Source organism: Mesoplodon mirus, assembly GCF_964341445.2.
Source record: "Mesoplodon mirus genome assembly, chromosome: 13".
Lineage (NCBI taxonomy): Eukaryota > Metazoa > Chordata > Mammalia > Artiodactyla > Ziphiidae > Mesoplodon > Mesoplodon mirus.
Window position 1 is genome coordinate 80875428 of NC_138989.1, and position 27116 is coordinate 80902543.

Below are 27116 nucleotides of genomic sequence, written 5' to 3' on the forward strand. Positions count from 1 at the left end.
CAAAAATGTTATTAAATCACTTTCAAAACCATTCTTTTAGTTTTTAAATAATTCTCTAATAGAATAAATAATAATTGCATATGAAACTATATGGGCTAAACACCATGGAGGATATCTCGAAACAAGTTTTTGAGACTTCCGGGTAAGATGGCGGAAGAGTAAGACGCGGAGATCACCTTCCTCCCCACGGATACACCAGAAATACAGCTACACGTGGAACAACTCCTACAGAACACCTACTGAACGCTGGCAGAAGACCCCAGACCTCCCAAAAGGCAAGAAACTCCCCACATACCTGGGTAGGGCAAAGCGGAGAGATCCGCACACAGAGGATCGGTGCCGAGCGGCACTCACCAGCCCGAGAGGCTTGTCTGCTCGCCCGCCGGGGTGCGCAGCGCTGGAAGCTGAGGCTCGGGCTTCGGTCAGAGCGCAGGGAGAGGACTGGGGCTGGCGGCGAGAACTCAGCCTGAAGGGGGCTAATGTGCCACAGCTAGCCGGGAGGGAGTCCGGGAAAACTCTGGAGCTGCCGAAGAGGCAAGAGACTTTTTCTTCCCTCTTGGTTTCCTGGTGCGCGAGGAGAGGGGATTAAGAGCGCTGCTTAAAGGGGCTCCACAGACGGGCGCGAGTCGCGACTGAAAGCGCGGAGCCCAGTGACGGGCGTGGGACGCTGGGGCTGCTGCCGCCGCCGCCAAGAAGCCTGTGTGCGAGCGCAGGTCACTGCCCACACCGCCCTTCCGGGAGCCTGTGCAGCCCGCCACTGCCGGGGTCCCGGGATCCAGGGGCGGCTTCCCTGGGAGAACGCACGGCGCGCCTCGGGCTGGTGCAACGTCACGCCGACCTCTGCCGCTGCAGGCTCGCCCCGCACTCCGTGCCCCTCCCTCCCTCCCGGCCTGAGTGAGCCAGAGTCCCCGAAGAGGCTGCTCCTTTAACCCTGTCCTATCTGAGCGAAGAGCAGAAGCCCTCCGGCTACCTACACGCAGAGGCGGGGCCAAATCCAAAGCTGAGACCCAGGAGCTGTGAGAACAAAGAAGAGAAAGGGAAACCTCTCCCAGCAGCCTCAGAAGCAGCGGATTAAAGCTCCACAATCAACTTGATGTATCCTGCATCTGTGGAATACATGAATAGACAACACATCATCCCAAATTGAGGAGCCCGGAGTCAGTGCTGTGCCTCTGAGGTGGGAGAGCCAACTTCAGGACACTGGTCCACAAGAGACCTCCCAGCTCCACATAATATCAAACGGCGAAAATCTTCCAGAGATCTCCATCTCAACACCAGCACCCAGCTTCACTCAACGACCAGCAGGCTACAGTGCTGGACACCCTGAGCCAAACAACTAGCAAGACAGGAACACAACGCCACCCATTAGCAGAGAGGTGGCCTAAAATCATAAAAAGTCCACAGACACCCCAAAACACACCACCAGACGTGGACCTGCCCACCAGAAAGACAAGATCCAGCCTCATCCACCAGAACACAGGCACTAGTCCCCTCCACCAGGAAGCCTACACAACCCACTAAACCAACCTTAGCCACTGGGGACAGACACCAAAATCAACAGGAACTACGAACCTGCAGCCTGCAAAAAGGAGACCCCAAACACAGTAACATAAGCAAAATGAGAAGACAGAAAAACACACAGCAGGAGAAGGAGCAAGATAAAAACCCACCAGACCTAACAAATGAAGAGGTAATAGGCACTCTACCTGAAAAAGAATTCAGAATAATGATGGTAAAGATGATCCAAGATTCTATTTCCCAGATCCAAAATCTTGGAAATAGAATAGACAAAATGCAAGAAACAGTTAACAAGGACCTAGAAGAACTAAAGATGAATCAAGCATCGATTAAAAACACAATAAATGAAATAAAAAATACTCTAGATGGGATCAATAGCAGAATAACTGAGGCAGAGGAATGGATAAGTGAGGTGGAAGATAAAATAGTGGAAATAACTGCTGCAGAGCAAAATAAAGAAAAAAGAATGAAAAGAACAGAGGACAGTCTCAGAGACCTCTGGGACAACATTAAACGCACCAACATTCGAATTATAGGGGTTCCAGAAGAAGAAGAGAAAAAGAAAGGGACTGAGAAAATATTTGAAGAGATTATAGTTGAAAACTTCCCTAATATGGGAAAGGAAATAGTTAATCAAGTCCAGGAGGCACAGAGAGTCCCATACAGAATAAATCCAAGGAGAAATACGCCAAGACACATATTAATCAAACTGTCAAAAATTAAACACAAAGAAATCATATTAAAAGCAGCAAGGCAAAAACAACAAATAACACACAAGGGAATCCCCATCAGGATAACAGCTGATCTCTATTTATGCACCAAACATAGGAGCACCTCAATACATAAGGCAAATACTAACAGCCATAAAAGGAGAAATCAACAGTAACACAATCATAGTAGGGGACTTTAACACCCCACTTTCACCAATGGACAGATCATCCAAAATGAAAATAAATAAGGAAACACAAGCTTTAAATGATACATTAAACAAGATGGACTTAATTGATATTTATAGGACATTCCATCCAAAAACAACAGAATACACATTTTTCTCAAGTGCTCATGGAACATTCTCCAGGATAGATCATATCTTGGGTCACAAATCAAGCCTTGGTAAATTTAAGAAAATTGAAATTGTATCAAGTATCTTTTCCGACCACAATGCTATGAGACTAGATATCAATTACAGGAAAAGAGCTGTAAAAAATACAAACACATGGAGGCTAAACAATACACTACTTAATAACGAAGTGATCACTGAAGAAATCAAAGAGGAAATTAAAAAATACCTAGAAACAAATGACAATGGAGACACGACGACCCAAAACCTATGGGATGCAGCAAAAGCAGTTCTAAGAGGGAAGTTTATAGCAATACAATCCCACCTTAAGAAACAGGAAACATCTCGAATAAACAACCTAACCTTGCACCTAAAGCAATTAGAGAAAGAAGAACAAAAACATCCCAAAGTTAGCAGAAGGAAAGAAATCATAAAAATCAGATCAGAAATAAATGAAAAAGAAATGAAGGAAACGATAGCAAAGATCAATAAAACTAAAAGCTGGTTCTTTGAGAAGATAAACAAAATTGATAAACCATTAGCCAGACTCATCAAGAAAAAAAGGGAGAAGACTCAAATCAATAGAATTAGAAATGAAAAAGGAGAAGTAACAACTGACACTACAGAAATACAAAAGATCATGAGAGATTACTATAAGCAACTCTATGCCAATAAAATGGACAACCTGGAAGAGATGGACAAATTCTTAGAAATGCACAACCTGCCAAGACTGAATCAGGAAGAAATAGAAAATATGAACAGACCAATCACAAGCACTGAAATTGAAACTGTGATAAAAAATCTTCCAACAAACAAAAGCCCAGGACCAGATGGCTTCACAGGCGAATTCTATCAAGCATTTAGAGAAGAGCTAACACCTATCCTTCTGAAACTCTTCCAAAATATAGCAGAGGGAGGAACACTCCCAAACTCATTCTACGAGGCCACCATCACCTTGATACCAAAACCAGGCAAGGATGTCACAAAGAAAGAAAACTACAGGCCAATATCACTGATGAACATAGATGCAAAAATCCTCAACAAAATACTAGCAAACAGAATCCAACAGCACATTAAAAGGATCATACACCATGATCAAGTGGGGTTTATTCCAGGAATGCAAGGATTCTTCAATATACGCTAATCAATCAACGTGATACACCATATTAACAAATTGAAGGAGAAAAACCATATGATCATCTCAATAGATGCAGAGAAAGCTTTCGACAAAATTCAACACCCATTTATGATAAAAACCCTGCAGAAAGTAGGCATAGAGGGAACTTTCCTCAACATAATAAAGGCCATATATGACAAACCCACAGCCAGCATCGTCCTCAATGGTGAAAAACTGAAACCATTTCCACTAAGATCAGGAACTAGACAAGGTTGCCCACTTTCACCACTCTTATTCAACCTAGTTTTGGAAGTTTTAGCCACAGCAATCAGAGAAGAAAAGGAAATAAAAGGAATCCAAATTGGAAAAGAAGAAGTAAAGCTGTCACTGTTTGCAGATGACATGATACTATACATAGAGAATCCTAAAGATGCTACCAGAAAACTACTAGAGTTAATCAATGAATTTGGTAAAGTTGCAGGATACAAAATTAATGCACAGAAATCTCTGGCATTCCTATATACTGATGATGAAAAATCTGAAAGTGAAATCAAGGAAAAACTCCCATTTACCATTGCAACAAAAAGAATAAAATATCTAGGAATAAACCTACCTAAGGACACAAAAGACCTGTATGCAGAAAATTATAAGACACTGATGAAAGAAATTAAAGATGATACAAATAGATGGAGAGATGTACCATGTTCTTGGATTGGAAGAATCAACATTGTGAAAATGACTCTACTACCCAAAGCAATCTACAGGTTCAATGCAATCCCTATCAAACTACCACTGGCATTTTTCACAGAACTAGAACAAAAAATTTCACAATTTGTGTGGAAACACAAAAGACCCCGAATAGCCAAAGCAATCTTGAGAACGAAAAATGGAGCTGGAGGAATCAGGCTCCCTGACTTCAGACTATACTACAAAGCTACAGTAATCAAGACAGTATGGTACTGGCACAAAAACAGAAAGATAGATCAATGGAACAGGATAGAAAGCCCAGAGTTAAACCCACGGACATATGGTCACCTTATCTTTGATAAAGGAGGCAGGAATGTACAGTGGAGAAAGGACAGTCTCTTCAATAAGTGGTGCTGGGAAAACTGGATAGGGACATGTAAAAGTATGAGATTAGATCACTCCCTAACACCATACACAAAAATAAGCTCAAAATGGATTAAAGACCTAAATGTAAGGCCAGACACTATCAAACTCTTAGAGGAACACATAGGCAGAACACTCTATGACATAAATCACAGCAAGATCCTTTTAGACCCACCTCCTAGAGAAATGGAAATAAAGACAAAAATAAACACATGGGACCTAATGAAACTTAAAAGCTTTTGCACAGCAAAGGAAACCATAAACAAGACCAAAAGACAACCCTCAGAATGGGAGAAAATATTTGCAAATGAAGCAACTGACAAAGGATTAATCTCCAAAATTTATAAGCAGCTCATGCAGCTCAATAACAAAAAAACAAACAACCCAATCCAAAAATGGGCAGAAGACCTAAATAGACATTTCTCCACAGAAGATATACAGACTGCCAACAAACACATGAAAGGATGCTCAACATCTTTACTCATTAGAGAAATGCAAATCAAAACTACAATGAGATATCATCTCACACCAGTCAGAATGGCCATCATCAAAAAATCTAGAAACAATAAATGCTGGAGAGGGTGTGGAAAAAAGGGAACACTCTTGCACTGCTGGTGGGAATGTGAATTGGTACAGCCGCTATGGAGAACGGTATGGAGGTTCCTTAAAAAACTACAAATAGAACTACCATATGACCCAGCAATCCCACTACTGGGCATATACCCTGAGAAAACCATAATTCAAAAAGAGACATGTACCAAAATGCTCATAGCAGCCCTATTTACAATAGCCCGGAGATGGAAACAACCTAAGTGTCCATCATCGGATGAATGGATAAAGAAGATGTGGCACATATATACAATGGAATATTACTCAGCCATAAAAAGAAATGAAATTGAGCTATTTGTAATGAGGTGGATAGACCTAGAGTCTGTCATACAGAGTGAAGTAAGTCAGAAAGAGAAAGACAAATACTGTATGCTAACACATATATATGGAATTTAAGAAAAAAAAATGTCATGAAGAACATAGGGGTAAGACAGGAATAAAGACACAGACCTACTAGAGAATGGACTTGAGGATATGGGGAGGGGGAAGGGTAAGCTGTGACAAAGTGAAAGAGCGGCATGGACATATATACACTACCAAACGTGAGGTAGATAGCTAGTGGGAAGCAGCCGCATAGCACAGGGAGGTCAGCTCGGTACTTTGTGACCGCCTGGAGGGGTGGGATAGGGAGGGTGGGAGGGAGACGCAAAAGGGAGGGGTTATGGAAACATATGTATATGTATAACTGATTAAATTTGTTATAAAAAAAATGGGAGAAAATAAAAAATATATGCATTAAAAAAAAAAAAAAGTTTTTGAAGACCATATTTAACTTTGGTAATATGGATGCTCCAACACTATACTAAGCATTGTAGAGGGATATTAAAGATGTATATGATATATTTCCAGCACTAAGAAGTTTTGAATGTTGTTAAAGAGGTAATTTAAACTGCTTCTTATAAAACTATATTATTTTACCCAGTGAACATGTAATTTCTGTATGATATATACCTGCTAGTAAGAATAGCAATATAATAACTGCCCAATGCAACAATTTCATTTGAATTTCCAGAGTAATTTTTCAATATAACCTGTCTCAAATAGGCCATATCACTCATCTTCTTATACTGTAGAATTACAGAACATATATTTGCCATTTTCCGGTATGAGTTTTCTAAAGGTAATTTCTAAAGGTAATTTCTAAAGGTAATTTTCCACCCATTAGTTGTCTCAAATTGATGCTAAACTCAGATTCCTTTCTTTTTTCCTATAATTTGTTTTTCCCTCTCTTTTCACAAAATACTTAACAGATATTTATTTAAATGTCTGAATAAATACAATAAATTCACATATGAATAAACAAGTACCTATATACAAACATAAACATTTATTTATATATATGTTTATATGTGGATAGTGCAGGGCAATGAGACTGCTTAACAACAGCAACGAAGGCTGTCTCTGTCTCCCAAGAGTATATTATGTACAAGAAAGCCAGTACTCAGGAGACTCTCTATGAAGGGAGGCATTTCATATTTCACACTGTACAGTGTCCGCACCTCGTGGTCACTGATCTTCTTTATGGTGACTGGACGTCATTGAGCTTTTCTCTTCTCACCCCCAGTTAATAGCAAGGGAGACTTCTGAGGCATATTTTTGTTTCTGCATCTATCTCAGTGTCTGACATAGTATTTGAAGCTTCCTCCCCTCTCAAAAGTCCAGAGGCAATTATTTAGTGACACCAGAGCTAAAGAAAAATATCGCTTGGCTAAGAATTGTTAGAGACACAAAACCCAAGTCGCTTGCAAAGCCGAGCATGTTTGGTGAACCACAATGCCATCAGCCAAAGGGAAGCTGGAATAGACTGCCAGCCTAAAGTGGAACCACAGCAGACATGGCATCCAAGAGACAAGAGGAGGGCTAGAAAGGCAACATCAGAGAGATGAACCCAAAGTCAGTTGACTAAGAGTGTAGCATATGTGGGACAATTGCGGGAACAGTTGGGAGCCTGTGGCTGGTTTTTATTCTCCAGCTTAAGGAACGGGAGAGAGAGGACCAATCACATTGAAGGGATCAGTGACAATCTGTGCACTAAATAAATACCTGATGGTTGAAGGAGCAACAGGTACAGGGTCGCAGAATTGCTAAAAATAGGAAGGGACATTAGAGAATCTAATGTCATCTTCTTTTTTTTTTTTTTCCATGACTTGGGAAACAAGGAAAGAAAGTCATATAATCATTCAGCGGTTGAGTCAGGGCAAGGACCATGACTAGTTATTCCCAAGAAAGCACTCTGCCCACTTTCACATAGGATATTTTTAAAGTCAGTCCGAGCACAATGTCTTCAGGGAGCTTTAGGAAGTTTGGTGCTTGTAAATGAACTTCATGAAACTATGAAATGCAGGGCCATCGGAAAACCTGCCTCCCTTGAGTTAGTTTGACATCCATAGCACATACCATTACCCACTAAAAATGTATTTCTTCTACTTTCCTCTAGACAAATAACCCAGATTTTCTTCTCACCTAAGTATTTTGGGGGCGAGTCCTTCACCAGCTTCAGGACTGCATCTTGAATAGGCTCAGCCACTTGTTACATCACTGAACTCCCCATGAAAAATGACTGATTTACCAGGAGTCTGGTTCTACCACTGTTTGTTTAAAACATTTGTAGAACAAATCTGTCTCTGTCACTAAAAAGAGGTTATTGGTTTCAAAATTATTTAAGTCTGAGAATAAAAACACGCAACAAAACAAATCTATGTAAAATAGCATTCGGTTCCTTAGGCTTCTAGCTCAATATGTCTTGTAAGGTAACTAAGAAAGTTTCAGAGAGAACTAACTTACAAAGTTCTAGGTAACTTCATATAATCTTTTGTTCTTTGTTTTGTTCTTGTGTGGCTTGACACTACAAAAGCACTTTTATGAAAGATTAAGGGAAATTATTTGCTTCTTGAGGATAAAGAATCTTTGGAACTGCACTTTTGAAATTGTTGCTGTCTCCTTGATCCTGGAATATTTTGACAGGCCTGTCATGACCTTTACTAAGTGAACTTTAGCATTTTTCTTTCCTTACATAACATTAAAAATGTCTATCTGTAAAGTAGATTTCTTTTTTATGTCTGCCTTTTTTCCAACCACTGGACACAAAATAACTTAAAAAGCAAAACATTAAAAATGTGTGCATTGAGAAACCAAATATATAATTTAGTATAATTAAAATTATGTCAAATGAAGCCTTCACTTTTGATACTGAACCATAAATATAACACTACCTGAATTACATAAACATAGAAATACAATTTCTGCAAATATTCTATCTTCTCCATTAACAACCAAGATGAAAATTTTAGGAATTATCAAATAAGAATTAACAGAATTTAATGGTCAGTAATTATTTTACCTTAACCATGTACTTTCTGCTGAAGAATGAATCCAAACTATTGCATCTTATTATGATGCTTATGATAAAGGTACATTTTTATTTAGAGTTTTAATAAACTCTTGTCTACACATAAGTTTTATATGTTAGCTCTTTTATCCCATCCATTTCAAAAGGTGAAGTTTTGAGAAGACCTTCAAGATGGTGGAGGAGTAAGCTGTGGAGATCACCTTCCTCCCCCCAGATACATCAGAAATACATCTACACGTGGAACAACTCCTACAGAACACCTACTGGACGCTGGCAGAAGACCTCAGACCTCCCAAAAGGCAAGAAACTCCCCACGTAGCTGGGTAGGGCAAAAGAAAAAAGAATAAACAGAGACAAAGAATAGGGACGGGACCTGCACCAGTGGGAGGGAGCCGTGAAGGAGGAAAGGTTTCCACACACTAGAAGCCCCTTTGCGGGCGGAGACTGCGGGTGGCGGAGGGGGAAAGCTTCGGAGCCACGGAGGAGAGGGCAGCAACAGGGGTGCGGAGGGCAAAGCGGAGAGATTCCCGCACAGAGGATCGATGCCGACCGGCACTCACCACCCTGAGAGGGTTGTCTGCTCGGCAGCCAGGGCGGGCGGGGCTGGGAGCTGAGGCTCGTGCTTTGGTCGGATCCCAGGGAGAGGACTGGGGTTGGCGGCATAAACACAGCCTGAAGGGGCTAGTGCACCACGGCTGACCGGGAGGGAGTCCAGAGAAAGTCTGGACCTGCCGAAGAGTCAAGAGACTTTTTCTTCCCTCTTTGTTTCCTGGTGCGTGAGTAGAGGGGATTAAGAGCGCTGCTTAAAGGAGCTCCAGAGACGGGCACGAGCCGCGCCTATCAGCGCGAACCCCAGAGACGGGCATGGGACGCTAAGGCTGCTGCCGCCACCAAGAAGCCTGTGTGTGAGCACAGGTCACTCTCCACACCTCCCCTCCCGGGAGCCTGTGCACCCCCCGCCACCGCCAGGGTCCCGTGATCCAGGGACAACTTCCCCGGGAGAACACATGGTGCACCTCAGGCTGGTGCAACGTCACGCCAGCCGCTGCCACCGCAGGCTCGCCCAACATTCCTTCCCCCTCCCTCCCCCCGGCCTGAGTGAGCCAGAGCCCCCTAATCAGCTGCTACTTTAACCCCCTCCTTTCTGGATGGGAACAGACTCTCTCAGGCGACCTACACACGCAGGTGGGGCCAATCCAAAGCTGAACCCCAGGAGCTGTGCGAAAAAGAAGAGAAAGGGAAATCTCTCCCAGCAGCCTCAGGAGCAGCACATTAAATCTCCACAATCAACTTGATGTACCCTGCATCTGTGGAATACCTGAACCATCAACAAATCATCCCAAAATTGAGGTGGTGGACTTTGTGAGCAACCGTACACTTGGCGTTTGCTGTATGCGACTGATTAGTTTCTGATATTTATGTTTATCTTAGTATACTTTTTTTTTTTTTTTTTTTTGTGGTACGCGGGCCTCTCACTGCTGCGGCCTCTCCCGTTGCAGAGCACAGGCTCCGGACACGCAGGCCCAGTGGCCATGGCTCACGGGCCCAGCCGCTCCGCGGCACGTGGGATCCTCCCAGACCGGGGCACGAATCCGCGCCCCCCGCATCGGCAGGCAGACTCCCAACCACTGCGCCAACAGGGAAGCCCCATATACTTTTTAGCAATTGTTATCATTGGTGGTTTGTTCATTGGCTTGCTTGTTCTCTTCCTTTTTTAAATAACTTTATTATTTTTTTTTTTTTTTTTTTTTTTTTTTTTGCGGTATGCGGGCCTCTCACTGTTGTGGCCTCTCCCGTTGCGGAGCACAGGCTCCGGATGCGCAGGCCCAGCGGCCATGGCTCACGGGCCCAGCCGCTCCGCGGCATATGGGATCCTCCCAGACCGGGGCACGAACCCGTATCCCCTGCATCGGCAGGCGGACTCTCAACCACTGCGCCACCAGGGAGGCCCAACTTTATTATTTTTTAATAATATTTTTAATTTTTTATTTTAATAACATGTTATTTTATTTTTTTCTTTCTCTCTTTTTCTTCCTCCCTTTTCTTTTTTTTTTTTTTTTTTTTGCGGTATGCGGGCCTCTCACTGTTGTGGCCTCTCCCATTGCGGAGCACAGGCTCCGGATGCGCAGGCCCAGCGGCCATGGCTCACGGGCCCAGCCGCTCCGCGGCATATGGGATCCTCCCAGACCGGGGCACGAACCCGTATCCCCTGCATCGGCAGGCGGACTCTCAACCACTGCGCCACCAGGGAGGTCCCCTCCCTTTTCTTCTAAGCTGTGTGGCTGACAGGGTCTTGGTGATCTGGCCGGGTAACAGGCCTGATCCTCTGAGGTGGAAGAGCCAAGTTCAGGATATTGGTCCACCAGAGAGGTCCAGACCCCACGTAATATCAATCAGCAAGAGCTCTACCAGAGATCTCGGTCTCAATGCTAAGACCCAGCTCCACTTAATGACCAGCAAGCTCCAGTGCAGGACACCCCATGCCAAACAACTAGCAAGACAGGAACACAACCCCACCCATTAGCAGAGAGGCTGCCTAAAATCATAATAAGTTCACAAACACCCCAAATCACACCACTGGACGCGGTCTGCCTACCAGAAAGACAAGATGCAGCCTCATCCACCAGAACACAGGGACCAGTCCCCTCCACCAGGAAGTCTACACAATCACTGAACCAACCTCACCCACTGGGGGCAGACACCAAAAACAATGGGAACTATGAACCTGCAGCCTGCAGAAAGGAGACCCCAAACACAGTAAGTTAAGCAAAGTGAGAAGACAGAGAAATACACAGCACATGAAGGAAGAAAGTTAAAACCCACCAAACAAAATGAAATAGGCAGTCTTCGTCAAAAAGAATTCACAGTAATGATAGTAAACATGATCCAAAATCTTGGAAATAGAATGGAGAAAATAGAAGAAATGTTTAACAAGGATCTAGAAGAACTAAAGAACAAACAAACAATAATGAACAACACAATAAATGAAATTAAAAATTCTCTAGAAGGAATCAATACCAGAATAACTGAGGTAGAAAAATGGATAAGTGACCTGGAAGATAAAATAGTGGAAATAACTACCTCAGGCAGAATAAAGAAAAAAAAAAATGAAAAGAATTGAGGACAGTCTCAGAGACCTCTGGGACAACACTACACACACCAACATTTGAATAATAGGGTCCCAGAAGAAAAGGAGAAAAAGAAAGGGACTGAGAAAATATTTGAAGAGATTATAGTTGAAAACTTCCCTAATATGGGAAAGGAAATAGTCAATTAAGTTCAGGAGGCACAGAGAGTCCCATACAGCATAAATCCAAGGAGAAACACACCAAGACACCACACTATCAAAAATTAAATACAAAGAAAAAATATTAAAAGCAGCAAGGGAAAAGTAACAAATAATATACAGGGGAATCCCCCTAAGGTTAACAGCTGATCTTTCAGCAGAAACTCTGCAAGCCAGAAGGGTGTGGCAGGACATATTTAAAGTGATGAAAGGGAAAATCCTACAACCAAGATTACTCTATACAACAAAGATCTCATTCAAATTTGATGGAGATATTAAAACCTTTACAGACAAGCAAGAGCTAATACAATTCAGCACCACAAAACCAGCTCTACAACAAATGCTAAAGGAACTTCTCTAGGCAGGAAACACAAGACAAGGAAAACACCTACAATAATGAACCCAAAACATTTACGAAAATGGTAATAGGAACATACATATTGATAATTACCTTAAATGTAAATGGATTAAATGCTCCAAACAAAAGACACAGACTGGCTGAATGGATACACAAACAAGACCCATATATATGCTGTCTACAAGAGACCCACTTCAGACCTAGGGACACATACAGACTGAAAGTGAGGGGATGGAAAAAGATATTCCATGCAAATGGAAATCAAAAGAAAGCTGGAGTAGCAATTCTCATATCAGACAATATAGACTTTAAAATAAAGACTATTACAAGAGACAAAGAAGGACATTACATAAAGATCAAGAGATCAATCCAAGAAGAAGATTAATTAACAACTTTTAATTAACAACAATTAATTAACAACTGCAAATATTTATGCACTCAACCTAGGAGCACCTCAGTACATATGTCAAATGCTAACAGCCATAAAAAGGGAAATCTACAGTAACACAATCATAGTAGGGGAGGCTAACACCCCACTTTCACCAATGGACGGATCATACAAAATGAAAATAAATAAGGAAACACAAGCTTTAAATGACACATTAAACAAGAGGGACTTAACTGATATTTATAGGACATTCCATCTGAAAACAGCAGAATACACCTTCATCTCAAGTACTCATGGAATGTTCTCCAGGGTAGAGCATATCTTGGGTCACAAATCAAGCCTTGGTAAACTTAAGAAAACTGTAACTGTATCAGGTATCTTTTCCGACCACAATGTTATGAGACTAGATATCAACTACAAAAAAAAATCAGTAAAAAATACAAACACATGGAGGCTAAACAATACAGTACTAAATAATCAAGAGATCACTGAAGAAATCAAAGAGGAAATCAAAAAGTACCTAGAAACAAATGACAATGAAAACACAACAACCCAAAACCTATGGGATGCAGCAAAAGCAGTTCTAAGATGGAATTTTATAGAATACAATCCTACCTGAAGAAACAAGAAACACCTCAACAAAACAACCTAACCTTATGCCTAAAGCAATTAGAGAAAGAAGGACAAAAAAAAAACCCCCAAATTAGCAGAAGGAAAGAAATCATAAAGATCACATCAGAAATAAATGAACAAGAAATGAAGGAAACGATAGCAAAGATCAATAAAACTAAATGCTGGTTCTTTGAGAAGATAAACAAAATTGATAAACCATTAGCCAAACTCATCAAGAAAAAAAGGTAAAAGACTCACATCAACAGAATTAGAACTGAAAAAGAAGTAGCAAATGACACTGCAGAAATACAAAGGATCAGGAGAGATGGCTACAAGCAACTCTATGCCAATAAAATGGACAATATGGAAGAAATGGACAAATTCTCAGAAAAGCACAATGTTCTGAGACTGAACCAGGAAGAAATCAAAAATATAAACAGACCAATCACAAGCACTGAAATTGAAACTGTAATTAAAAATCTTCCAACAAACAAAAGCCCAGGACCAAATGGTTTCACAGGTGAACTCTATCAAACATTTAGAGAAAAGCTAACACCCATCCTTCTTAAATTCTTCGAAAATATAGCAGAGGGAGGGACACTCCCAAACTCATCCTACAGGGCCACCATCACTCTGATACCAAAACCAGACAAAGATGTCACAAAAAAAGAGAACTATAGGCCAATATCACTAATGAACAAAGATGCAGAAATCCTCAACAAAATACTAGCAAAGAGACTCCAACAGCACATTAAAAGGATCATACACCATGACCAAGTGGGGTTTATCCCAAGAATGCAAGGATTCTTCAATATATGTGAATCAATCAATGTGATTAATCATATTAACAAATTGAAGGAGAAAAACCATATGATCATCTCAATAGATGCAGAAAAAGCATTCAAAAAAATTCAACAGCCATTTATGATAAAAACCCTCCAGAAAGTAGGCATAGAGGGAACTTACCTCAACATAATAAATGCCATATATGACAAACCCACAGCCAATATCGTTCTCAATGGTGAAAAACTGAAACCATTTCCACTAAGATCAGGAAAAAGACAACATTATCCACTCTCACCGCTATTATTCAACATAGTTTTGGAAGTTTTATCCTCAGCAATCAGAGAAGAAAAAGAAATAAAAGGAATACAAATTGGAAAAGAAGAAGTAAAACTGTCACTGTTTACAGATGGCATGATACTATACATAGAGAAACCTAAAGATGCCACCAGAAAACTACTAGAGCTAATCAATGAATTTGGTAAAGTAGCAGGATACAAAATTAATGTACAGAAATCTCTTGTATTCCTATACACTAAATGATGAAAATCTGAAAGAGAAATTAAGAAAACACCTCCATTTACCACTGCAACAAAAAGAATACCTAGGAAGAAACCTACCTACAGAGACAAAAGACCTGTATACAGAAAACTATAAGACATTGATGAAAGAAATTAAAAACAATTCAAATAGATCGAGACACATACCATGTTCCTGGATTGGAAGAATCAAGATTGTGAAAGTGAGTATACTACCCAAAGCAATCTACAGATTCAGTGCAATCCCTATCAAACTACCAATGGCATTTTTTACAGAACTAGAACAAAAAATTTCACAATTTGTATGGAAACACAAAAGACCCCAAATAGCCAAAGCAGTCTTGAGAAAGAAAAACAGAGCTGGAGGAATAAGGCTCCCTGACTTCAGACTATACTACAAAGCTACAGTAACCGACACAGTATGGTACCAGCAGAAAAACAGAGCTACAGATCAATGGAACAGCATAGAAAGCTCAGAGATAAACTCACGCACCTATTGTCACCTTATCTTTGATAAAGGAGGCAAGAATATACAATGGAGAAAAGACAGCCTCCTCAATAAGTGGTGTTGGGAAAACTGGACAGCTACATGTAAAAGAATGAAATTAGAACACTCCCTAACACCATACACAAAAATAAACTCAAAATGGATTAAAGACCTAAATGTAAGGCCAGACACTATCAAACTCTTAGAGGAAAACATAGGCAGAACACTCTATGACATAAATCATAGCAAGATCCTTTTTGACCCACCTCCCAGATAAATGGAAATAAAAATACAAATAAACAAATGGGACCTAATGAAACTTCAAAGCTTTTGCACAGCAAAGAAAACCATAAACAAGACGAAAAGACAACCCTCAGAATGGGAGAAAATATTTGCAAACGAAACAACTGACAAAGGATTAATCTCCAAAATATACAAGGAGCTCATGCAGCTCATTATTAAAAAAACAAATAACCCAATCCAAAAGTGCACAGAAGACCTAAATAGACATTTTTCCAAAGAAGATATACAGATTGCCAACAAACACATGAAAGGATGCTCAACATCTTTACTCATTAGAGAAATGCAAATCAAAACTACAATGAGGTATCACCTCACACCAGTCAGAATGGCCATCATCAAAAAATCTACAAACAATAAATGCTGGAGAGGGTGTGGAGAAAAGGGAACACTCTTGCACTGTTGGTGGGAATGTAAATTGATACAGCCACTATGGAGAACAGTATGAAGGTTCTTTAAAGAACTAAAAATAGAACTACCATACGACCCAGCAATCCACTACTGGGCATATACCCTGAGGAAACCATAATTCAAAAAGAGTCCACAATGTTCACTGTAGCTCTATTTACAATAGCCAGGAGATGGAAGCAATCTAAGTGTCCATCAACAGATAAAGAGATAAAGAAGATGTGGCACATATATACATGAAATATTTCTCAGTGGTAAAAAGAAACGAAATTGAGTTATTTTTAGTGAGGTAGATGGACCTAGAGTCTGTGATACAGAGTGAAGTAAGTCAGAAAGAGAAAAACAAATACCCTATGCTAACACATATATATGGAATCTAAAAAAAAAAAAGGTTCTGAAGAACCTAGGGGCAGGACAGGAATAAAGATGCAGATGTAGAGAATGGACTTGAGGACACAGGGAGGGTGAAGCGTAAGCTGGGACGAAGTGAGAGAGCAGCACTGACATACATACACTATGAAATGTAAAATAAATAGCTAGTGGGAAGCCACTGCAGAGCGCAGGGAGATCAGCTAGGTGCTTTTTGACCACCTAGAGGTGTGGGATAGGGAGGGTGGGAGGGAGACCCAAGAGGGAGGGGATATGGGGATATATGTATACATATAGCCGATTCATTTTGTTATACAGCAGAAACTAACACAACAATTTAAAGCAAGTATACTCCAATAAAGATGTTAAAAATGAAAAAAAAAAAAGTTGAAGTTTTGCACATAGAACTGGCAAAATGCACTTTTCTACTTTGCCTAAACCCAAAAAACCCAGCTGGGGAAATGTCCTGGACAGTGATGAAGCTTTACTGGTCACACACACCCCAGCAAATATAATAGTGAATCAGTGTACTTGTAAAATCACCAGTTATCATGTTAATAAAAACTTGGGAGTCATGGGATCTTGTCAAGAGCAAAGTAAATCAGTGAAAAGTTGAAGTAGATGTGTTTTGTCTACAATGTACAGCTTACAGGGCTTTGTGAGATTTGAAAGGAGAACATTTTGGCCTGAGTATTAAGTTACTTAAATTCTAAAGTGGAGCTATACGACTCTTTAAAAAATATTTTCTTTGTTAAGTTGGGTGGGGTTCCACCTGAAATCAAATACGCATGCAATGGGTGTGAATATTACTTGCATGAAGTGTGGACAGCTGTACATCAGCCAAAAATTGATGAATAAATCCCCCGTCCTTGATTGCTCCAACTTGAATTTATATCTGCCTTGGTGAACTCTTGTAACTTTATTTGTAACATCTCTATAACACTTCTAACCCAATGTGTGTATTTGTCTTACTGCCACAAATACGTAGGACATTAATGGAGGATAGAAAGCATATCTCATCTGTCTTTGGACTCTAGGAAGCTCCAACAAATCTTTAAGCAAAGATAGCTGTTCTACAAATGAACACACTCTACTGGGGGCCTTAAAAATATAAGAATGAGGTAGATTTATCTCTGTTTCAGCATAGATAGAAAATATACAGGGAAAAGGACAGATAAGAACACTTTTTCCAATGTGCAAAGTGACTGGTCACTCTAAAATTTGGAATTTGCTACAAAAAGTAGAAACCAAAATGCAGACTGTAAAGGTTCAGTTAGATGTTTGTCATCCATGGAAAAGAAGTGTGTGCTTTTCCATTTTACCACTAATGTACATTCTTTTAAAAAAATGACCTCGATACTAATTTTGTGTTAGTAATGAAAACAAAATACCTGTAGAATGTTATAATTCCAACTAACAGTCTTTTTTTTTTTTTCACTTCCCAAACTAAGTTCTTAGAAAATAATAGGCCTTAACAGTTTCAGGGGAAAGAAGAGTATCTTCTTGTCTCCTGTCCCCAAAGACACCTGCTGAGCAATTTATCACAGTTCAAAGAGCATGGCTATACTATCTCATATTAAATGCAAGAGTCTTATCTAAAGTGTGACCCCTTGTGTGTTTAGTGAATTTGGTTTGAAAAAACACATATTTATTCAGATCTTTGTTTTAGTGTTAATCCCCTGTCTGACAGCATCTCAGATCTCTTGGTTAAACATTCCTCTGCAAATGCCACCTCATACTAATTAAAGTGAAAGATTTCAGCCACTGTTTATTTATTAATTCAACCAAGACTTCATGTAAATAAAAAAGGATACAAGAGGGAAAAAGCATATATTTGACTTGCAAATTACATCTGTAGAGTATCAACTTTGTTTCTCAAAATTAATGGTTTGTAACGCAGCTAGTTATTTCCTCTTAGCTTGCATTGTGTATTATGACCCAATTATAAGCAAATAGTAACTTCAATGTAATTACAAATATAATACAGATAACAAAATAGAAAATTCCATTTGGATTAAAGAAAAGCTTTTCATTCAGTTTGAGGATACTGAATGCAGCAAATTTATAATGAAGTGATTGCTTTCATTTGGATGAAATATCAGTTATCTCTATGAGAAAAGTGGAGATAAAAAGATTGCTGTGTCCCGCTTAATATCTTTAAAATTTCTAGAGATCTTTTATTAAAATGAAGAGCAATGAGTTTGGGGTTCTTGACTATATCCCTACTCCCTGATACAGAATACCACTTGGATCAAGTTTAGAAATATAAGTAATCAATATCTACTCCCCTTTTTATAAAATCATAATAACACAGTTGTTATCTACTACAGCAAAATATATAGACTGTTTCATTATAAGTATTATACTCAAGTTATATTACAGGGGCAAGGATGGAGAACATTAATGAAAAGAGTCAGTAACAAGTACTTCCAAAGCCAGAAAATTTAATACATTCTCTGTACCTTGTTTGGAAATTTCTAGTTTTAAAGTATCTCAGTTGACTCCACTACTGCTGAAGCTGGCCTTTAATATTTACTGATCAGAACATTTTCTCTCACTATTAATGTGAGAAACTTTCCCTAACTGCTGATATCCTAAAATTGTGGTTGATAAGAATGTACCTAATTTTTTTTTACCTATTTCAACAGGATAATTGTGAAATTTTAATGAAGATATTTTGCTAAGAGAAACCAAAGAGGTCAATTTTTTCCACCACTTGCCGCTATTTTTTAATGTTTAGAGACAAAAATCTTCAATTCTACATGTGGATTTACAGAGGTGAAATTCTCTTATTTCCCTTTCTATGCCTGCATAGTAAGAATGTGCCTTTAGGGGAAAGGGCCGGCCCTTCCTAGGCTTGGCTTAAGGTAGCAATTCATCAATCCAGACATATTATAGAGAACACAAGAGAACAGAATAGATAGAATATGTGCATCCCCCTTCCTTCATGAGTTAATACCCCTGTTTGAGAAATTGATGTCACGCTAATACACTCTAAATCAAGTATTAGGATGTTCTGAGAGTTTAAATGAGAAACCCTGGCAAGTCTGCTGCAGTACTCATTGTTAGTAACACCCCATGATTTGGAAGAAAAGTACCCGATGAAGTGCATTAGAAGAACCGAATGATGGGTTCTGCAGATGAACTGCAACAAAACAAATTGAACTTCCAGGTTAGATAAACACCATATACAAAAAAGAATTGGGCTGACATTAGGGAAGAGGTAAGTATTGTTTAAACTTTCTGTGCTTTGTCTTCTAACGTCTTCTCTAAGGCCTAACAGCTCTCTAATACATCTATTAAAAAATTTATTTCAAATTTTTTCTGATACGACTAAACTCTTTGTTATGCTACATATTTTCTCCCTTGCACAGCCTCTCTAGAGGCATAATCTGAAAGGGAGATTGTACTTGAGTAGTAAAAAGGGAGTTTTTACTACTTGACTAGTAATACTTTTATTTTACAAATATGTCCAGGGCATGTGCTACATGTCAGGCACTGGTCTAAGGGTTTTACAAATGTCATTCATTTAGTCTTCATAATGCCTTATGAAAACAGTACTATTATTATCCATCATTTTCCAAGTGAGGAAACTGAAGCCCAGGGACTTAATGTTATAATCAAACATTTGATAATGTTATTATTACATACCATATTTACCAGCTAGTAGGTGGTAAATTTGGTATTTGAAGGCAGGCTTCAATACTATTTTCCTCTAGCTTAAGTAAAAAGTGATCATTATAGAAAAGTGTCCAAATGGAAAACAATACATGAAGAATCTTAGTCTGATTTATATTTAAATATTATTAATTAAAAGTAATGTAAATGGGTACAAATCTAAATTAGATAGGAATTTTTTTATCCTTCTTGCTCCTATTAAAACATAAATTTGCAAATTTATTTGCAAATGAACAGAACCTAAAAATTAATAACATTCAAAGTAACAGCATTAATTTTATATGCTGGACTGAAGATGGATTTTACAGAAAAAGATATTATATCAAGCCTTATATTACATTTAACATTTATAATCACTGAAATCAATAACATAAATATAGACAATTAATATTTTATCAGAATGGAATTATTAATGTGAAAATGTTTTTTAATTCAGAATAATTGGACCTCATATTTATTCAGAACAATACTAAGTGAGCAATACTCAAAATTCATTTGTAATTAGACTTTGAGAACTATAAAGAGTCTTAGCCATATCTGGCGATGTTCCCACATTGGAAAGATGGAAAAACCTTAGAAATAGATGGAAAGAATAAGACCATCCTTATGATAATTACTTCAATACTTCTCTTTATCTTTTTAAGTGTTCCCTGGACAACAAAGTAGCTACCCAAGTTTCTGGACATTAATCCAATTATAAAATTTTTCCTTTCCTTATTTTACTTAAACCCAAAGGCTTAAAATCTGAAGATGCAATGATTCCTATGTTCTTATAGTAGCTGCATTGATTATAATTTACACCTGGCAAATGAGATGTGTCCTAGTTGCTTTGTGATCCCTAAATAATAAAGGACATGTTCTGTTTTAATTTTGACTCCAAAATGTGTTTTTAACTTATCTGATAATTGAATTTCTTGGAAAATTGAAGACACTTCTATTTCCCTGTGCATATATTTATAAGATCAGGGGTACCCTACTGTGTTTGATTATTCTATTTTACAGCTCCTATAATTCAGAGAGAAAAGTTATTTTCATAAATTGGTAAATTCTGGGAAATGAAAATTAAATGAGTCAAAGTTTACCTCATAACATAACACTTGTGAACTGTGTTTGCTTCTATCACTTTGTGTACCTTTTACACTCAAAAATATTTAACATTATAAAAAGCAAAATGTGGTTCAGAAAATATTTTGGTTTATACAAACCATATTAAGTTTTTTTTTTAATTTCCACAATATTTGTGATATGGTTCCCTTCCAATTGTTTGAATGTGAATCCATTTCATAGAAAGTAAACAGCAATACACCTATGGTGAATTCATTTGGTGCTGTTTAACATTTCCATTTCTTCTAATTGAGCTAACATCTGTTCTTCTGGGGAACCAGATGTGTAATAACTCACTTGATATCTACCTTTTCTGTTACTATAGCAGGACTTTTAATAAGGTCAATAAATCCAAATGTCAAATTTCAGATGAAATTGCAAACTGTAATATTGCCTCACAATAGATGCATTTTTATTCTGTAAGAGAACTATAGAAAAATTTATAATTCTTTATGGTACAACCCCAAGCACAGCCCAATTATAGAAGCCATATATTTACTAAATAATTGATAGCATCAGATTTTTAACATTTTTTCATGACAAACAAGTTTCCCTGTTAAACTCATTAATTACAGTTGCCTGTGGAAAAATATATCTCTATAAAAAAAGACAAACAAGAGGTAAATGGGCATGATGTTATATCACTGAAAATGAACCAAACTGATTTTACATATACATCATTATTTTTATGATGTTTTATAAGCAGTATGTTATTGATATGCTTATTCTTAAAATCAAATCCACGCCCCACCATGGTTATCTACTAACTACCTATACAGCCTCACCTTGTACCACTCTCCTGTCATCCTCCACCCTCAGCCAAACTGCCTCACTCTGTGATACAAACACACAAAGCTTTTGCTGGCCTTAACACCTTTACTTGGGCATTTCCCTTTGAATGACTGACCCCTTATTTCATTCAAATCTCACTTTTAAATGGCATGTCTTTAAAAGACTCCCTTAACCTTCCAGTGATTCTACTGAGTCTTTGTAGCACTTAGCACTCTGACATTTTTCTTGATTTCTTATTCTTAGTTTATTTCTAACTCTCCAATAGAATATACATACTGTAGTGACTAAACTTCTCTGTCTTACTTGCAGCTGTATTACTGTATCCTGAATAATATCTGACACTCTTACTGTGTATATGTTTGACAGAGGCCAATTCATGAAAGAACATATGGGTCACTGTAAGGAAATTAAAATTTACAATAAGGAAACAATGAAGTTTACAACAGAAATATCAGACATGCCCTTTCCCAGGACATTTTTTTAATGTCTGAATTGGTCTCATTATTCACTTCTCAGTTCAAAAGAGTCCTTTCTTAACCACCACATTCAAATAGATTCACTCTTATTATTCTTGATCATGGCACACAATTTATTTCCTGCATGGCAACATATTATGGACTGACTGTATTAGTTCATTTATTTTACTTTTTTTCTTCTTTTCCTACTGTAAGGCACAGTCCATGAGAGCAGGAATCCTGTTTGTCTTGTTCACAGTCACATACTTTGGTACATAATCCAGTGCCTGGTACATGGTGCTTGAAAATATTGGCAGAGTGAGTGAATAATGGATGTAAGATGTATTTTCCAGGCTACATCTACAGGCTACATATAATCAGTTTGGTGTCAATTCTAATAGGTGTGAAGGAAAAAGAGACAGAGAAAACTAAAAGATGAATTCCATTTTCTGCCCTGGGCAATTTGGGGTAATTAGCTTAAGGAAGGTACCACTTACTAAGAAAACTGAGTGGTGGTGGGGGGAGGGTTAGACAGAGGTAGAAGATATATGTGAAGGGAATGAAGACATAGTACTTATTTTTGAAGTTTATAAGGCATCCTAGTGGATAATCCAAGTAGGCAGTTGGACATACAGGTTGGAAATTCGGTAGAAAGTTCTGGGCTAAGATTTTGTGTTTGTGAACATATAGAAGGTAATGAAAACCATGAGAACTAACCTAAAGAAGACTGTAAATGTTTACAAAGGGAAAATGATACCAGGATTTTCCTTTTAGTTTTCAAAAATATTGAGATTTGAGGGAGGGCCCTGAACTGGCTGGGTCAGAAAAAAAAAAAGACTGATAAAGTAGGAAAAATAAGCAGGAAGTCATAAGAGGAGAGCATTTGAGAAGGAGGAAGTGGTCAGCACTTTTTATAAAACAGTCATTTTAAGAGGACTGATGAAATATAGCATTAATCTGGCACACACAAAAATGATTTTTAATCACAATTTAAAGGTTTTAAGACTATTTACAATCCAGCCTGTTAATTTTCTCTACTTGGTGATGAACAATAAAGAAATATTCCAAAATTAATCTGTAACTGGTTAATAGAATGACCTTAGGCAAATTCCTCTGGCCAGTCCAAGATCAGATACACAGCAGGAATTCCATTTTATATGATTAACTCACCCAATAACCATTAGTTTCATTATCCACTCAAATGAGGGGTTACCCAGATGATCACTAAGACTCCTTCAAGTTTTCTATTACATATTCTAAAGGGAAAACAATTTCCTACTATTTAACCAAAAGAATGATTGTAGTTGTGTTTTCTTCTTTAGTTTCTCCTAACATTAATACTTACAAATTACTTCTGTCTTTCTTGCTTTTAACAGACAAATTTAGTAACTGTAGTTACAGGACAAACAAAGAGTTTTCCAATTTTCACCAATAAATTTAATCCAAAGCAGAACAAAGAAAGGGAATTTAGAAGGATAATAGGTATAAGAAAGAAAATAATAGCTAGTTACAATAGTAATCATTTACCCAAAGCCTAGAAAGATACTTAAATGTAGAAGAGACAAAAGCAAATCCAGGACTGTTTTATAATCTTTATGAATATGTGAAAGGGCATCTGGATCCATGATTACCATCAATTGTTATGAATTTTTCTTTCCCTGTGCAGTTGATGGGCTCTCTATAAAGGGTATATATTATTTCCAAGCTTCACTAAAGAATCACAAGACTTATAAACAAGAAGATCTTGGGAATCACTAAGAAAGATAAATAACCAGATTTGAATTGAGAGCCAAGTTTCAGATACTCTAATGACTGCAATTATGACTAAATTACTCAGCTCCACTGATTCTTAGATAGGCAACAGGCCTCCCTCAAGTTTTCCGAAGCATACAAAATTCAGAAACCATTTTATGTACACCAGAGAAGGAAAGATGAGTGAATAATAAAAACATTCATTTTCATATAACAAAAGGATTCATTTAGTAATCAGGGGAAAATGTTTAAGACTAAATTGGAAAACAGAACCAAGTTTTCTAGAACACAGGTGTATTTTTTTTCCTAAATATCTTTCACATATTTTCTGAATTTTCATGTACTTCTCACTTTTAAAACTTATATTTCCAAATTCTGTTCTCTTCATCTGTATTTTTTTAAACTACCCATATTTTCAATTGATGAAGACAAGTAGTAATTATATATAATTCTCAGAAACAAGGCACTTTAGTAAAATTTATGAGGATATTTTTTCAGTAAGTTAATTGGAAAAAAATTCATTCCTAAACCAAGAGAAGAAAAAGTTCTTAAATCAAATTTTCCTAAAATTTTCACCAAAATAAAATTAAGGTTTATATTAAAATATTTGTAAACCATAGATCAAACAAAATAGAGGTTAATCAAGATATATATGAGCCCAGGCATCTAAGTTAGTTCTTGCCATGTAATGATGGACAGCTTGGGAAAGTCACAATTTTCTGAAACCCAGCTTCCTTTTCTCTCTAAAACAGAGTAGAAATATCTCTTGGGACTGGATGAGAGTTTAGTATGATCAATGGAATAGTGTTTTGGACTGATAAAATGCTCTTCTAAATCAAGGTAGCAAAATATTGTCTGGCTGAAATCATGGGCTTTGGAGTTAGAGGAACTGTGCATAGTTCTGTCCTCAAAAACAGCATTCCCTTGAAGAAAGTTACTCTGACTCTATGAGCCTCTATTTGAACCTATGCATAATATCTAACCCAGGAGATTACCGTGATTATTGAATAAGAGCAGCAGTTATCATTGTTTCTGGGTCAATACATAGAAGCTATCAATGGGGTAAAATTCTTCTTCTTTTCTATCTGTGAATTCTGTGATCCATAGAAAGTTTCTGAATATAGCTCACAAAAAAAAGTGAAAGCAAAAAGATAATTTAGAAGTGTGCCTGGCATAATAATAAAAAAAAAACTGGTTACAAGAATATTTTTTGTTTGATCATTAACCCTAATACTGAAAAGATAACTAAAAGGAAAATTGCATTGACAACTAATTGTAAATGTTTATTTTGATCAGCCTCAACACAATAAGTTACAAACATGGAGTGTTTTTATTTTTCCTAATGACTAATATCAAGTTTTTTTTGAAGTTGCCATCACCTGAATCTTAGTGGGATGGGGTGATACAGAGGGTGCAAAGGTACCAGTTAATAGCTTTTCAACTCATTTAACAATTTGTATGATAACATTGCATATTTTAGGTATAATTAAAGTCTCAGTGGCTGTAGAGTTCAAAGTTCCTCTCTCTAATAACCAGAAGACCTATGCACAGCTGCCATGATCTGCCTGCAGAAGGAATAATGTGTGCATTCTGAACTCTGTATCTCACTTTTTCCCACTTGGTTGCATGGGCCAGAGATGCCTGAAGATGTGATGTGGAGAAAAGCGTGCTTACTTGAGGATGGCCTAGTTTGGCATGAACTAAGTGAAAGAACAAAAGAAAGAGAGAAAAGACCTAAAACACAGACTTAGGATATTTCCCAAATTTGTATATTAGATTTAGTATAATTATAACTCCTGATCCTTAGACTAGGTCATGGATTGAACTGTGTCCCCAGCAGATTCACATGTTGAATTCCGAATTCCCTGAACCTTAGAATGTGACTTTATTTGGAGACAGGCCTTTCCATAGGTAACCAAGTTAAACTGGGTCATGAGAGTGGGTACTAACCATATGACTAATGTCCTAATAAAAAGGGGGAAATTTGGACACAGGAAAACACATAGAGGGAAAATGATGTGAAGAGAAACAGAGAGAAGATAGCCATTTACAAGCCAGTAAAAGAGGCTTGAAACAGAGCTTCCCTCACAGCCTCAGAAGGAACCAAATTTGCTGACACTTTGATTTTCAACTTCTAGCCTCCAGAAGTGTGAGAAAATTCATTTCTGTTGTTTAGTCATCTAGTACTTTGTTACAGCAGCCCTCGCAAACTAATACAGTTTCTATCCCAGATCTACTGATATGGATTTCCAAGGCAGCAGCTCGGAAATTTGGTTTTGAGAAAATTATCAGATAATTTTGATATGAACAATGAGTTAAAAACACTGCTCAAAACTTTAGCATCTAGAGGGTGGTGGGAAAACAAGTAGACTAAAAAGAAGGAACTAGAAAGGTAAAGTAGAATCAAAGATAAGAATCAAGGAAACCAAGAGAAAAGAGAGTATGAAGAAGGTAAAGGTCAAGAATAGCAAATCAAAAAAAAATTTTAACAAAGAGAAGAGCAGACAAGGTGAATTGACTTTAATCATTAAGAAATAGCAGCTTCAAGTTGTTAAGTATGCAGAAGGTTGTTGACTGTAGTGCATCTCTTTTAGATTTAATTCTTTTGTGATTTTCTACTGAAACCAATTGGTGGATACATTTGGTTAACATAGAACACTGATGCATTTAAGATACATTAACTCTTCAGCAATCATATATTCATGATGTTTAATTGCAACTCTCCTGTTGGGAAGAGTGAAGAACAAATAAATTAGTAGATAAAGAAGTGGCTCCAAACAAGAACTGGCAACTCTTCAGTTATATCCAAAGGATTAATGACTATACTACCCAAGGGAATCAACAGATTCAATGCAATACCTATCAGATTACCAATGGCATTTTTCACAGAACTAGAACAAAAAGTCTCAAAATTTGTGTGGAGAACAAAAGACCCCGGATAGTGAAGGCAGTCTTGAGGGACAAAAACGGAGCTGGAGGAATCAGACTCCCTGTCTTCAGACTATACTACAAAGCTACAGTAATCAAGACAATATGGTACTA